Genomic DNA, 7,921 nt, shown 5'->3' on the forward strand with positions numbered 1-7,921 from the left:
GATCGTTTCCGCTTTTGTTGTAGGTTAGAGACCACCAATTGTTTTCCCATAGACTTACATTGTAACATTATGGCGTGTACGGCCTTCCATACATCGAAACATGTATATCTAATTACAAGTTTTTCAAGAACTATCTTAGTTCTACCAAAATATCGGACGGAAAACATATGAATAGTGATACTTTATTTAAGTAATTTTCGTGTGAATGAGATGACCCCCTGTTTACATCATTGACATGGCGGGAGAAATTCGTTTGATAAAACTTTTTTTCAATACACATAAAATGTAGCAAATTTTGTCAAAATGTATGATAAAATACTGTAAATGCAGTGAAAAAATATCAATTTTGAAAAAATAATCACTTCCTGGGTTTGTTTACATGACTGACCAATCAGAACGCACAGACGTTACCTTATTCCCAGGTATACACTTACCTCATTCCCAGTAAGTTCCCTGACATTTTTGAATTGGTGGTCTCTGACCTGTAGCGTTGACCACTATGTGCATTATCGTTGTCATCACAGGTTGCTAACACAATGTGCTTTTTCACTTTTGCTTCTTTATTAATATGGAAATATTGTATTGAATTTGAGAGAAGTTGTTTTAATGTCATTTAATAAAATCTGCCTGATGATTCTATAAATGCTGCAAAAGCTTTGACAAGTTCTTCTTTTGCAGTGACTGTCACATCCTCTATTTCTCCTGCCAGTGTAGACGGCATGGAAATGGTGCTGCAGTCTATTCTGTTCCTGTATAGTATGTCCTCGACTGTCCTTTCAAGTGTATCTCTTCTTGATCTTGATTTCGTTCGAAGCCTTCCGGCCGCAATAACACATCGTTGTCGTCTCCGTCTCGGTTAAATGTCTTGCAATGTAATGTCTCTCGGGTAGTGTTTTGAAAATTTACATATTATTTTTACAATTAAGCATTTTAGTGGAGTCCGGTTGTGTGATCGGCCAGAACTGGCTTAAAAAATCTTTTTGATTTATCAATGAACTGGCTAAGTTCGTCTATTATAACTGATCTTATATCTTTCCATGGGTCAATTTCTCCTGAACTTAATTAACAGAATTTTCAATTCAAGGTCTGTAATTGGGCATTCCAGCAAGTCTCTTGATCTTGATTCGAAGCCTTCCGGCCGCAATAACACAACGTTGTCGTCTCCAATCTCGGTAAAAAGGTCACAATGTAAATGTCTCTCCCGACAGGTATACGCTGCACCTGCATGTCCTAATTAGAACATTCTTAGTGTGCGATCCTGTCTTCCCAATTTGCGTCTCCTAATGACACCATATAATGTAACGACAAAAAAGAAATGTCACCTATCAAACCAATAAACGGGAAAATATTAAGTAAAAACCTATTCATAGCTAGTTTTTGCTATAAACAATGTTGCTAACCAGTGGTGCAGGCCCGGATACAAGATACAAATTTTACAACGTTAGCTATGTATAGCTATTGACCGACATAAATAACAAAAGTATATTTATTTACATAATAAAAGTGTACCTGTTAAATAGAGTTACAACATTAGCAAATCACAGTTAGTGAATACATGAGTTATACATGTATACAAATTTGTTTAAACCTGAAATATGTCTGTTAATCTTGGCCTAGGCCGAAAAGCTAGTTAAAAGCAAACAGAGGTTAAAACACTAAACTTGAAAAAGAACACTTAAATACCTGAGCAGGGCTCAGGGGTCCCATGAACCCTGACCTCTCTCCCCTTCCCCTTGGCTGATCAGGAGTGACATATAGCCTACTCATCAAAGTTCCACCCAACTATTTTGACAAAGGAATAATATTTTCTCAAAAATAATTGTACTCCCTCCCGTACCTCAAAATTTAGAGAGAGAAAATATGCCAGAGACCCCTAGACCCCCTTTACACGAGTGGAGGACCGCCTAACGTACCTATCCCGCTCGGCGCTTTGCAAATCGCCGGTTACGCCTCCGTTCTAAACTGGTGCCCCCTCTCCCAATCAAAATTTTCTGAATCCGGGCCTGTAGGTTTAGACCTACATTCATAGCCTACACAAAAAGGAGTTTTCAAGAAACTAAAACTTACAATACAGAACAATCTTGTCTCCCTTTCATGCATTACGTGTGATCTGTCTGTGGTTATATCTATCTATTTATACTGTCACGCCCTCTTTTCGAGTATTACGTGCAGGTGCAGAAGAAATGTACAGGAGGGTAAAAGTAATACTAATGTATCCGTGGTGTTGAAAATCAAAGATATGACAGTGTTGTTAAAGAAGTGTGATTAAAAACGGCATTTTTCTTTTTCATAAAAAAAAGTTATTCATTTAAAACACAATATATACACATATGTAGACTAGCCACTAGAAAGATAATAAAGATATTTTCACAAATTTTCTTTTTCTACCTATTTCCATTTAACAGGTCTACACAAAATCTAGCCTATTCTAGAGATTTTCTTTGAGGAAAGATTTTAAAATTGGACATAGGATAAACACTTACTAGCTCAGTTTACTACATTAAAGCAAAACAAGAGGGCCATGATGGCCCTATATATCGCTCACCAGAGTTGATCTGGCCTACTGACCTAGTTCTTGATCCCACATGACCAAGAGTTGAACTTGACCTAAAGATCATCAAGACAAACATTCTGACTAAATTTCATAAAAATTTGATTACAACTGTGACCTCTAGAGTGTTCACAAACTTTTCCTATGACTTGACCGGTGACCTAGGTTTTGACTCCACATGACCAAGATTCGAACTTGACCTATAGATTATCAAAACAAACATTCTGACTAATTCTCAAGAGTTTCAAACTTAAATTGTGATCACTAGAGTGTTGAAAAGATTTTCCTTTGATCTAGCCTAGTGACCTAGTTTTTGATCCAACATGACCCAGATTCAAACTTGACCTAGAAATGATTAAGACATGCATTCTGACCCAGTTTCATAAAGATTGAGTCACAAATGTAGCCTCTAAAGTGTTCACAAGCTTTTCCTTTGATTTGACCAGGTGACCTAGTTTTTGACCCCACATGACCCAGATTCAAACTTGACCTAGAAATCATCAAGACTAACATTCTAAGTTTCATAAATATTGGGTCACAACTGTGGCCTCTAGTGTTCACAAGCTTTTCCTTTGATCTGACCTACTGACCTAGTCTTTGACCCCACATAACCCAGTTTCGAACTAGACCTAGAGATCATCAAGACTAACATTCTGACCAGGTCCCATAAAGATTGGGTCAAAAATGTGGTCCCTAGAGTGTTCACAAGCTTTTCTTTTGATCTGACTTACTGACATAGTTTTTGACCCCACATGACCCAGTTTCAACTTGACCTAGAGATAATCAAGGCTTACATTCTGACCAAGTTTCATAAATATTGGGTCAAAAATGTGGTCTCTAGAGTGTTCACAAGCTTTTCCTTTGATCTGACCTACTGACCTAGTCTTTGACCCCACATGACCCAGTTTTGGTCTTTACCTAGAGATCATCAAGTCTAACATTCTGAACAAGTTTCATAAAGATTTGGTTACAAATGTGGTCTCTAGAGTGTTCACAAGCTTTTCCTTTGACCTGACCTACTGACCTAGTTTTTGATCCCACATGACCCAGTTTTGAACTTAACCTAGAGATCATCAAGACTACCAAGTTTCATAAAGATTGGGTCACAAATGTGGCCTCTAGTGTTCAAAAGGCAAATGTTGACACACGAACGGACGCCGGACAATGACCGGTCACAATAGCTCACCTTAGCACTTCGTGCTCTGGTGAGCTAAAAATGTAAAAAGATATATCATGGTCTAGGAGCTAGTCTAGTTCTTTATTTTATCTAAATGTGCTATCCATGTGTCCTTGAAAATTTCCCCCAAATCCTAGATACCCGAACACTCTTCAAAGCACTTGGAAATTCCACGAAAACACGGTTTTCAAACTTTGCATCACGCCATCATGTTCTGTTTTAATAAAGGCATGTTCTGTTATACATATTTTACTGCATCCAGTCATACTTCTCAGAAGTAAAGATAAAACAAGCATATATGTTTCATTGCCATACGTCACTCCTGACTAAAGTCATTAATTGCATTTGCTATAATCTTTAGGAATGGTGACTTTGACCGTAGTGACACTATAAGCAATGCCATACTTTCTCCATGCAAGCCAACTACACACCAAGTTTCATTGCAATCGGTCACATTTTCTCAGGAAACTCTGAGCGGAAACAGTTTTTCTTCTAAGTTTAGTAATGGTGACCTTGACCTTATTCCTAGTGATCCTTATGCACCCCCCCCCCCCCCCACACACACACACACACACACATTCAGTATAAGCTAACTTAAACAAGTTTCATTGCCATACGTAATTCCTGACTCAAATTATTGAGAGGATTTTTTCTCAATTGTTGGTAACGGTGACACTGATCATGATCCTAAGAAAAAATTCTTTGTTTCCGGTAACATGCTCAAAAATATTAGGGTAGGTAGGTTGGAAAATGTTTTGTTTTCTTTTTCTTTTATATGTTAGAGCATCAGTAAGTTGGTTTCTAACATCACTGACCATGTTTAAAGCATAAAAAGTGCAGTTTTGCAACATTTTGTTAAAAAGTTAAAAAAAATATTCTCAAAGGCCATAAAAACATTTAGGGTCGGGCCAAAAATTTAGGTTGGTCGGGATACCGGAAACAAACAATTTTTCACACCTAATGACAAACATTCTGTCCAGTTGTCTCAATTTCTATTTTATAAAATATGTATTTCTATTATCTGACATGGCTCGATTTAGATCTCAGATGACCGTCTTTTGAGCTTTACCTACATTTCAAACATTTTGACCAGGTTTATGCACGGGGGAGGAACTGTTACACGAGACTCGGTTGTGGAGGATATCATGTTACAGATTTAGGATGCTTCTGTTACAGTATTCCTGGATAACGTTACAGCATTCGGAGGATAATAATAGCTGTCGGTATTTTGTTTGCCAAAGATGTGGTAAAGATTTATCTCTTTTTCCAAAATTAAAAATGGTTTTTCTAGATCAGTGATATGCACGTCTGTTGAGACATGGCTTAACCTGCGAAACACAGTATATTGATGTCAATCAAGCGTTTTATGAAAAAATTCGAAATTTTGATAGAACAATAACTAAAAGAAATTGATTAAAAGATATTCCAACCGTATTTCATGCAAATTTGCATTGATTAAAACCCTCCTCAGGCATGGACTTATAAAACGAGGTAGAAAAATTACTGTTGATCTAATATTTAGTGGTTATTAGAATGTTGCAGTTTAGCCGTATATGTTACAGTTGTGGGGTCCTGCTTTTGAATGAGTTACAGATTTAGGATGATACTTTTTCCTTCTTCAGGATTCTGTTGTTAGATGTAAATACTGCTAAACAACATTTATTTTGTCATTTGAGGCAGTCAGTCATGTACTAGAGTGGCGTTGCTGTAACGACGTTTAAAAACACAGGAAAGTCTACCTAACGGGAGAAGATGTCGGTTGTGATATGTCAAGAATCACATATGATGAACAGTTGATGATACAAGTTATGCAGAGCAAATCTCCCATCCCTTTTCCATGCAAATTGACCGATCGTTTGAACAATCTGTAAATACATCGGTTGTTAAATGTTTTTCCATAACCTCTAAATAAATTACCAAAGATATCGCGGAGCGAAATCGAAAAATGTTTTAAGTGTGTATTTATTTATATTCGCATAGATTAATTACTTTCGTTCAAATCTAAAAAGAGAGTGAGTTACTATGTTTATAAGGTAAGTTCTAATTTTTGAACAACCCGAATTTAATGTGCTCGTGCTCGCGTTTACGCAATGCCTATAGTCCTGAGACATGCCTTCTAATGGCGCACAGTCCTGAAAAGCCCTTGCCACCGCCATACACACAAAGATAAGGACTTTTAGATAAAAATCCTGAAACATTATCCATTTTAACTATGAATTGCGTATAAAATCCTCTGTTAAATGATTTAGGCTCCTAACTGTGACCAAACAGATTCAATGTTTCAGATTAGCCTATTTGATTGTGCATGCGTGCGAAATCTTCATTGCGCAGATGCATATCTGCTTGTAGGCTGCTACGCGCCTGCAAGCAGACTATGATTCGAAGGTTGTTCCAACAGTAAACACGTATACATGTTTAACAAAAAAAGAATCTTCGTTATTTGAAATAAAGTTTTATTGCACATGTACGAGTTGTCGTGAGAAAAGCCAATTAATTTCTTAAGCTCTCCATTACCGATTCCGAGTGGATAATTTCTTTTAAGCTTATTAGTAATTGAAATCGTTGATAAAGACACGCATTGCCAAACTCTTCTGAAGCTAGGACACATCGTTTGCTAGCTTAATACATGTAGCATAAACAGGTACTATTTATGAAAGAACAGCTTATTAAAGTGCGAACGACGATTCAATGCGAATTGGTGATTATGGTATCATATAAATTAGATATAGAACACTAGCTTTCCATTGAAAATGTTTATATATCATTTATTATATATAGCTGTTGAATCAGATTTAGAATTTCGAAATTAGAAAAAAAATGCACTTCGTATAATATATTTGTTACATCTTACAAAAAATCCCGCATAATTCATGATATCTAAATTTTATTTGTTATCCTGGTATTGTATATTGTCAAAATGTATTCCAAATAGTATCATCCTAAATCTGTAACACATCCAGAAGAAGCACCCCACAACTGTAACATTCTATAAAACCACGAAAAATTAGACCCACATTGATTTTTCTACCTCGTATTATAACTGCATGCCTAAAGAGGGTCTTTATCGATGCAAATGAGCATAAAATATGAATGAAACATATTTTAATCAACTTCTTTTACATAATTTTCTATCAAAATTTCGGATTTTGTCATTAAACGCTTGATAGACATCAATATACTGTGTTTCACGTGTTAAACCATGTCTCAGCAGACGTACAAACCATTGATCTAGAAAAACAATTTTCACTTTTGCAAAAACGAGATAAATATTTACTATTTTTTTTTTTGGCAAACAAAACACCGACAGTGATTTTTATCCTCCGAATGCTGTAACGTTATCCAGGAATATTGTAACAGTAGCATCCTAAATCTGTAACATGATATCCTCCACAACCAAGTCTCGTGTAACAGTTCCTCCCCCGTGTTATGTAGATCAGGTAAAAATACGATCTCTTTACCGTTTACTGGAACTTTTTCTATGTTTTGAAAGTGTTATACATTTAATCTAGTTTGAAATTGATATAGATTTCATAACAGCAAACAGTTCGACAAGGCTCCATGAAGATCAGGAGGAAAATCAAGATTGTTCAATATTGTGTCCACCACCACCGTAGAGTGGTAATAACAGTAAAATTGTACGACGACGCCAGATCATTCAACGATAATAACAGCTCATTTTGAACATTTGGTTCAGGTGAGCACTCATTTTTGTATGATTTCGTACTCCTGCATCGGTGAAATGACAAACAACAATTCCAAACACAGCAGCATAGAAAATGTACATACTCCATGGTACAGGATTCAAACATAAAATGGTCAAAATTGCAGCAAATCGTTTATAAGGAAGGCTCCATTGTGAAGTTTAAAATCATTGGCCAAGCAGTTTCTGAGAACACCTGCTTTCATGCAAACATCTTGCGACGTTGATGCCAACGAAACTTTTAAGGTAGTCCAAAAGGGACAGTCATCTTCAGCCATAGAACTTTTCTCTCCAATGATGCTAAATGAGAGAAAAAAACATTACACCAAAGAGGGTCATTGACCCTTAAGCGCTCACCTGTGTACAAGGCTTCAAGTGTGATTGTATCAGGTAATGGTACAAGTACAGAGTTAGGTTTCTTCTATGTTAGCTTATATAATATACATGTCACACACATTTTTGAACCTTGGGCAATAATCAGAACAATTACGGT

This window comes from Mercenaria mercenaria, chromosome 2 (genome assembly GCF_021730395.1).
Source record: "Mercenaria mercenaria strain notata chromosome 2, MADL_Memer_1, whole genome shotgun sequence".
Classification (NCBI taxonomy): domain Eukaryota; kingdom Metazoa; phylum Mollusca; class Bivalvia; order Venerida; family Veneridae; genus Mercenaria; species Mercenaria mercenaria.